At 40.5% G+C, this 9,310-nt stretch overlaps 1 non-coding gene across 1 annotated transcript; it reads left to right on the forward strand.

Annotated features, from left to right (window-relative positions):
* The first annotated feature begins 8,996 nt into the window (after nt 1-8,996).
* On the forward strand, nt 8,997-9,103 carry LOC136145343 (U6 spliceosomal RNA). The gene has a single exon (XR_010658779.1). It is a non-coding gene; the product is annotated as a U6 spliceosomal RNA (small nuclear RNA).
* Nucleotides 9,104-9,310: the final 207 nt, after the last annotated feature.

Below are 9,310 nucleotides of genomic sequence, written 5' to 3' on the forward strand. Positions count from 1 at the left end.
GGTTGCCAGGAGAGGAGCAGATATGACAAGCAGACCGTGGAAATCCTGGGGGAGACGTGAGGACCCGGACACCCCCCAGCAGTGCTCCTGGGTCCCAAGGGGGTGGGCATAGCCTGCAAAGCCTCTCTCCCTTACTACCCTTGAGAACTTTTCTCCGGGACAACTGCAGGCTCCCTTCTCGAAGCCTGGGGGTCTGCAGCTGCCTCTCATCAGCTGGGCAACATGACCCTCCCTGGGTAATGCCCCCTCCACAGGCTTTTCAGAGGTTAGAGAAGGTTCCATTTCAAACACACTTGAAGTGTAACATAAGAAGTACCCCCACCTGGGTAAAGGAGAGCCACAAACACCATGCATTTCCTAGATTAATCCCTAGGTCTTTTTCAAACTGAGAGCACTGCCCATTAGTGGGTCTGGAAATCGAAGTAGAGGGCTTTGATCAGCAGTACTTTAAATACGATATAGAACAGACTAGGATAGAATAGGATGAAATAGAATAGAATAGAAAAGAATGGAAAAATAAAGGGTTCAGTTTTAGAAGAGGGCATTATATCATGAAATACTTGATTCCAATTATACACATTTGTATGCATGTGTGCACTTGTAAGGCACAATGTATTTCTTGCTGTGAGTCTCTGTCACAAAAATTTAGAAAACACTGCTTTAGCTGAAAGAGAATGTGAAGCATGCCCAGTCGGTTACTGATGAACACCGTTAATAGATGCTTCACACCAAAAAAAAAAAAAAAAAGTGAAGCTAATAAGCTTTTCTTCTAAAAACCAACTAAAGTGTATTTTTTAAGAATGCAAACACCTAAATGTATGTATATAATTAAAACTGATATTATGCTATAAGAAATGAGGTGCCCTCTCAGGGAAGAAACACAAATTGCCTAAGATCCTTGGCTGTGTGACACAGGAAGCCACAGGAGGCAATGGCAAGTGTATGAGCAGGCTCCATATGTATGACAATCACAGGTCTGAACATGCTTGAACATGATTTGGTATTTATTATTGATCAAATATTTATGTTCTAAAAAATGACTATAACTTCTAGTAGTACCTTAGTATTTTTTAAAGTTTTTGAGGCCAACAAGCATGGGAAATTCTACCACAGTTATTTTATATTTAGGAAGGACCCAAGTGAATACTGAACCATCTCATTTTTAGGTGAGGTTGACACCTTGGGCAGTGACATGCCTTGCTAAATAATAACAAAACAGCTATTGGGTGTTGAGAAAATACCATATGCTTGTTGTTTGACTGACATGATCTTATTTAATTTTCACAGGGTCTTCACAAGATAGATAGTATTTTCTTCAAATTACAGATGGGAAAAAATTAGACCTTGGGAGATAAAATTATTAAAATAACAAAAAAAAAAGACATTTTTCCACATGCACAATTAATAAATGGTGGAATGGGGACCCTCAGCCCAGGTTTGTGAAATGCCAAGCCTATGATTTGAGGCTGGGAAGGGGGTCCCATTCCTCCTTGGCCCATTGCCATAGAGCAGTGTACATCTTTCCTGCTTCACCCTGGTCTTTCTCTCTACCCCATATTCATTAGTCATTACAGGAAAAGAACATTTACATGAGCACAGTCTAAAATCCATTGAACATTTTTTTTTAACCAAAAGTAGAGTCATGTTCAGTCGTGTCCAACTCTTTGCAACCCCATGGGCTGTAGCCCACCAGGCTCCTCCATCCATGGAATTTTCTAGGCAAGAGTACTGGAGTGGGTTGCCATTTCCTTCATGTTATTGACAAGATCGCATAGCCCTTGCTCTCATATTCTTTATTCTATTAAAGACTGTGAGTGGACTTCCATGGCCATCCAGTGGTTAAGAATCCCCCAGCCAATGCAGGAGACATGGAGCTAATCCCTGGTCCAGGAAGATTCCACATGCCATGGAGCACTAAGCCCATGTGCCACAACTACTGAAGTCTGTGTGCTAGAGACTGTGCCCCACAACGAGAGAAGCCCATACACCACAACTAGAGAGTAGCCCCCGCTCGCTGCAGCTAGAGACAGCCCATACACAGCAACGAAGACCCAGCTAACCAAAAGTAAAATAGATGAATAAAATTAAATTGTAAAAGGCTATAGTGAAAGTGAAAACTGCTCAGTCATGTCAACTCTTTGCAACCCCATGGACTATACAGTCCATGGGATTCTCCAGCCCAGAATACTGGAGTGGATAGCCTTTTCCTTCTGCAGGGGACCTTCCCAACCCAGGGACCGAACCCAGGTCTCCCCCATTGCAGGTGGCTTCTGTGGTGGCTTAGAGGGTAAAGCGTCTGCCTGCAATGCAGAAAACCTGGGTTTGATCCCTGGATTGGGAAGATCCCCTGGAGAAGGAAATGGCAACCCGTTCCAGTACTCTTGCCTGGAAAATTCCATGAATGGAGAAGCCTGGTAGGCTACAGTCCATGGAGTCGCAAAGAGTCAGACATGACCGAGTGACTTCACTTTCACTTTCTTTACCAGCTGAGCCACGAGGGAAGCCCAAGAATACTGGAGTGAGGAACCCATCCCTTCTCCAGCAGATCTTCCTGACCCAGGAATCAAACCGGGGTCTCCTGCATTGTAGGCAGATTATTTACCAGCTGGACTATCAGAGAAGCCCATAAAAAGGCTATAGCCTTAAAAAAAAAAAAAAAGAATATGAGTATAAACCATGCCATAGTTCCTCCATGAGGGCTAACTAACAGCACATAGACCCTGTTTTTCAGATCTAAGTGTTCTCAAGGCAGATTCTAAAGTTAGTTTCAGACAATAAAATAGGAAGCCCAGTTTGGGGGTTGTCAGTCACAAACTTTCCTGAAAAGCCTTGACTATTCAGAGTGATGAAGCTGCTTTCATCAAGCAGACTGTTACATTCCCTTTTACCTCTGTGGGACTATGTATTCTCTACCAGTCAGAAGGCAGGAATACAGCAGTAAGGATGCCCCAAATATCCAACAAATATCTTCGATGATCATCCTGAGATTTTATAACCTCTCAGTGTTAGGAACACTCCCAGCACACACCCTAGTCTTAGTGAACTAGTTTTGAGCCAATATCCTTGGAGATTCAAAACATTCTAGAGACAATTTGATCATTTAAAGAGAACAAAACTACATATAATCTTAAATTATGTTGCTTTTCTTAATATATCTTTTTGAAAAAATACATGTCCACATGTTACAACCAGGTGGGAACAGACATATACCACAACAGAGCATATACCACAATCTGCTTATGTTACAGACACAAAACTGAGGTTATAAGTGGGATATGACTGGAAAAGCATCACCAGGCTTTAACATTTCCGTTCTTGGGTCTCTTTACTTTCGTCACTATGGTGTATTTGGCTTTGTTGTAGACTAGTTTGAATACAATTCACTTCTTGCAGAATCCAGCTTATGCCTCAGAGAAACAGGGTAGGTGGCTGGGTAAAATAAGAATAAGATGTGAAACTTTAGTCCAGCAAGTTACATCATTCAAAGACTTCCTGAAGACATGAAGACTGAAGGTAGTAAAGGGTCCTAAGTGTATTACCTACCAAAAAATAATGTTCTGAAAGAATTTGTACATTTTTAGTCCATTTCAAAAGAAGCCCCCAAGCAAGAACAGAATAGGAACAAAAGGAGGTTGAAGCAAGGATGAAATAAAATGCTGTTTAAATAAATAGGACTTGATTCTAATTAAACCTCTATAAGATGGCCCAATTCAAATTCTCCCAGGGCAGTCTGTAGCCTTCTGCATAGCAGGCTACTCCAGGGAGGCCAAGGGTATTATTTATGGGTCCTCTATGCTCCCATAGGGCTTCCCTGGTGGCTCAGAGGATAAAGCATCAGCCTGCAATGAGGGAGACCCAGGTTTGATCCTTGGATTGGGAAGATTCCCTGGAGAAGGAAATGGCAACCCACTTCAGTGCTCTTGCCTGGAAAATCCCACGGACAGAGAGGTCTGGTAGGCTACAATCCATAGTACTGAGAAGAGGGGATTAAAAAAAAAAAAAAAGAACAAAAGAAAGGAGAAAGATCACATGGAGGGAGCATTGCTGTGTTTCCTAAATATTTTGATACATTAAGTCTGCTCCATAAGAATGAGTTCCCTTCTGAGCAGGCATAAGTCCAATTTACATGTAAGTCCAACAAAGTTAGCCTAGGTGCCCAACTAACACAATCGACTATCAATTGCCACTTTTATGATTGCTTCCAGACATCCCAGGCTTGAAATAAAGACACAGCACTACCATATTCTATAGAGTACTGTACTGCAAAGTACACAAAAGCATAAGCACTCATAGAGGACGAACACCCATAACAATATAGGCCAGACAAGTGAACTAACTTACATGACTGGATATGCAATTGCACAGTTTCACATGACTGAATATGCAATTGCACAGTTTCACATCTTTGAAAGTTTGAGCTTGAAGCTTCATATGTAGGAGACTTACTATAATCCAAATTACTATCTCACTCTTCAGTGTATATGTAGGAGATAAACCCCCTAAAACATGAGATGTTAAAATCCACAATCTGTTCATAATGCCATAGGTACAATAATTTTGCAACAAGTTAAAATAAAACCTACCCCTACTGGCTTGTGTTCTCCCAATGTGATGTTCAAAGGTCTGCTCTCCAACCCTTTTTCCCTCAGCTGCCTTCGAGAGCCTGTACATGCACCTTCCTGACATCCTCCTCATTCTGAAACACCTGAAAGCCCTTGCACCCAACTAGTCCAGTCTTCCCATTTTACTGATTAGCCAACTGAGCCCCAGAAAAGAACAGGTCAGATAACACGTAACCAGGAGCAGAGCTGAGACGAGAGAAAAGATTCTGCTTTTCTGTGTTCTCTGCAACTTACTAGTCAACTGCTTGATCAGACTTCATCTTCTTGATATGGAGTTAAGAGCTGGCTCTAAATTGATCCATTATTTCTAGTGATTCCTGGTGTTTTGAAAGTTTCATATCACTCCAAAAATAGGAACATAATTCTAGATGTGGTTGCCATGGTTCATATAGTGATCAAATTCAGGAGAGAGTATTTAAATAGAAGAAGCCTGTGAATGATGGAAACGATTGGCCAGTCATTTATACCAAGAAAAAAAGCATCAGTGTGCTTGACTGATGGAGACCTGTGTTTGTTGGAATAAAATTTGAAGTGATGCTGGCTGACTGACCATGGGGAGGAAAGTTACCATGACAACTGGCAACAATCACTAGAGTCTTCAAATAAGAAACTGAATTCTACTCCTTCTCCTGCCTCTCTCCCCCCTTCTCTTCCTCCTTCTTTTCAAGAGATTCGTTTCAACTTAAGTATGGTTGGGCCGCAGTTACAAAATGGTGAGCCCTGATTCAGAAAGTTAGGGAAGCGATTGAAGAGTGAATAGATATTTTTACCACTTGGTAAGTGATCGGTTTTATCTTTCTATTTGGAATTTCTGAATGGTCTGGCCCAGTCTAATGGTCTGTGTCTTTTCTCCTCGGGCCTTGCTTAAACAAAAGAAAACCACAAATAACATTGAGTTCTAAGTTCCCAAATAAAGTACACTCACTTCATCCCCCACCTTCCATTAAATACCCCATAACTGCTCATCTGTGCAATTGTAGCAGGTGTATTGCAGGCCAAAAATCCCCTAATATTTCAGGTGTTCAAGAACAGAGAGACCAAACCAGAGAAAAACACAAGGGAGACCCTGGCACTTCCCTGTGGCTGGAGAAGTCTGTTAACAGGGGGCTCCACCTGGCAGGGGGCGATGGTTGCTTACCTAGCAGGTGCAAGATCAGAGACATACACACACACTTGCAGAAGCTCTACATACTCCATCTGACTTGAGTTCCCCCATTCTTGCAATTTCTGTTAATGATCAGATATCTGCCTTCTGACTACACTCCAAGAAGGTACAGGGTGGGGACCAAGAAACACATCAGGCTCAGTTCTTTGGTCTCAAGAGCTTTTCACTGAACATATGCATGATGGTGTTACCATCAAAGGACTATGGTCTTGTCACCATCAGAAGGTGCACTGAGGCTTGCATTATCGAACAAGATAGCATCAAGTTTTTTGGTGTCTTTGTTTTAGGTACATCTCTTATTAGACTTTTATCCCAAAAGAATCATAAACTCTAGAGATAAGAGGCAGGTGCTCACTAACGACCACACAGAATAACTAGAAAAAATACAACTTTGTGACAAATTACAAATAAACACATTCAAAACCTCAAACCATGTGAGAAAATAGGACTTTCAACATGAAGTAATTAGAGTGCTTTACTTAAAGGATGGAAATCATTGAACTGGAAACTGGCCTTTAACTAGGTTGTTAAACAAGCTTTTTTTTCTCTTATTTTTTAATATTTGGCCCCAATATTTTTGCCTCCTCCCCAAACAAACAAACAAACAAAAATCTTATTCTGACCCTTGGGCAAATGAACCACTCCAGAAAGCCAAGTTTTATATTTCTTTTAATAACTGTAGCTTTCAATTTCAAACTATTTTGTCCCTAATGGACATAATTCTTAAAACACACACACACATACATCCCTTTTAGCTGCACAAGGAGACACCATTTAACTTGCCTGAACACCATCTAGTTTTGACTAATGAGTAAACTGGTTATAAAATACTGGCTTGCTGTTGAAACAAGATCTAAGGCTATTGTTTACTGTGGTACATGGATACTTCAGGTATAGTATTTATAATCTTTATAGTAATGCTCTTAGATATCTCATTATTCCCACTTTCTGCTGAGTAAACAAGCTCAAGCTCAGAGATAGGTTGGGTAGAATTGCAAAATTTGTTGGTAATGGAGCCAGAATCTGGCTACCAACTTTGGTTCTTCCTATCACAACATTAAGAGAAGGAAAGAGGTGAGATGAAGCAGGATCAGAGGCTCTGGTGGGCTGCTCTCTGCACTACTGTTGCTGAGGTTCAGGGTTTGTATAGTGTGAAGGTCTGAACGTGGTGGTGGTTCTGAAACCCTTGTCCTCAGGACATTTGATACGAGTTCTATTTTTCTTTTATCCTCTACTTTTCTCAAAGCTTTCTCGTGGCTTGCTAACCCTCCTTGTACATTTGCTCAGTGAAGTGAAAGTCACTGAGTCGTGTCCAACTGTTTACGAACCCATGGACTCTACAGTCCATGGAATTCTCCAGGCCAGAATACTAGAGTGGGTAGCCTTTCCCTTCTCCAGGGGATCTTCCCAACCCAGGGATCAAACCCAGGTCTCCATATTGCAGGTGGATTCTTTACCAGCTAAGCCACAAAGGAAGCCCAACATTTGCTCAAAATTAAGTCAAAAGCAGCCTCGTCTTTTACATCTGCTCCATGCAAAATCTGAGCAGGAATCTTTGCACTAGAGCATTGCAGGGCACAAATGGCTCAAAACCATGCACAAGTCACTAACTTAATTGTTTCATTTGTGAAAATTCACTTTAAGAAGCTAAAGAGGAGCACCAGTCACCATGTTACAGTATTTTATGACAGTGATGTGGAAAAGGAATATCAATGTTTATGTAAACTGACTACTTATGTAATGTTGATTTAAGTTGTCAAACAAAAATACATTGTGTAATCTGTCCAAGGTCAAATCATACTGTTGCCTTCCTCGGAACATGCCAAGAGGTTTTCTGAGATTTTTAGAAACTATAAACCTTCACTGTAAGAAATTCTACCTCAGTAGAGTCATTGATTTCCTTACATTCTCTTCTGTTTGCTTTCCTTCTTGTCTTCCTTCCTCTAAGACCAATTTGCTAAAGGAAATAGTGTTTTAGGGACAACAACAAATCTATCTCAATAACTATTATCATATGTAACTGTGCCTAATATTCTGCATCCTTTTTTGCAACTACAGAAATAAGACAGAAATAAAGATGACACATTATAATTGTTCTAAAATTAGACAGTGATGATGGTTGCATGACTTTGAATATACTAAATATACTAAAATAAGCACTGAATTGTGCACTTCAGTAGGAAGATTGCATGGTATGTGAACTATATCTCAATAAAGTTATTACCAAAACAAACAATTTTTTTTTAAATCCTTTAATATGGTAACCCCTTACCTATGTCAATATCGGTATTAAGTCTTTGGAATAAAGGACACCAAAACTGAGGAGTTCCAAAGAAAATGGGAGGAAAAGGAAGGGGAAAAAAAAGAACTTAACAAGGAAAAATGAGGAGAGAGAACTGAAAATGAGCAGAGCAACCTGATGGGTGGTAACAAAAGTTTAAAGATTTTCCCAGTCCCAAGTTTAAGGAAACCCCATATCCTCAACCTTGACTCTCCCTTCACCAACATTTACAGGAGGAGCTTAGGGCTCCCCTGTTGGCTGAAAAATCCCCACTAACTGCACCCCATACTGTTCACAGCAGAATTTTGGAAATTAACTTAATTAATCCGACCACAGCATTCTGCACTCTTATATCTACACCCTTAAGAGTAACTCTTCCTTTCATATATCCCATTGTTCTCAGCTTCTAAAAGACATTTAAAGTGCCAGGCTTCCCTCATCAGCTGATGCTTATCCCCAAATTAAATTTTGAATTGGATAAAAACTTCGTTTGCATTCCTCCGTGAGATGGTACAGAAAAACCTGAACAAACTTTTTGGCCAACCCAGTATTTCTATTCATCCAATGTCATATGTGTTGAAAAAGTAAACACCTCAGGTTCCCCCATCTGCCAATAAAACCAGATACTCCAATGCTTTAGATAAATTCTGCGATGTTTTTCCTTCTTGTTTTATTTCTGAAAGTCATGTACAGAGGCTTATTTCTCCAGCTACTGGTCAAAGGAAAGAGAAGACAGGCAGAATGTGTTAAGTAAACAATTTCAGAAAAATTCAGAGAAATGACCTTCTGGAGAACTTCTGTCCCTTAGGAACTCAAGGGGTGATGTAAGCCATGTTTGCAGTCTTACCTGCAGTGCAAGAAATAGGGTGAATCCAGCAAATTAATGAGCTACAGAGTCTTATCATGATCCTTTTAAAAGTCTTCTATCGTGCTCGCTTCGGCAGCACATATACTAAAATTGGAATGATACAGAGAAGATTAGCATGGCCCCTGTGCAAGGATGACATGAAAATTCATGAAGCATTCCATATTTTTTTCATCACAGCACTGTTTATAATAGCCAGGACATGGAAGCAACCTAGATGTCCATCAGCAGACGAATGGATAAGGAAGCTGTGGTACATATACACAATGGAATATTACTCAGCCATTAAAAAGAATTCATTTGAAGCAGTTCTAAGGAGGTGGATGAAACTGGAGCCCGTTATACAGAGTGAAGTAAGCCAGAAAGATAAAGACCAA

The sequence above is a fragment of the Muntiacus reevesi genome, chromosome 12, assembly GCF_963930625.1.
Source record: "Muntiacus reevesi chromosome 12, mMunRee1.1, whole genome shotgun sequence".
Taxonomy (NCBI): domain Eukaryota; kingdom Metazoa; phylum Chordata; class Mammalia; order Artiodactyla; family Cervidae; genus Muntiacus; species Muntiacus reevesi.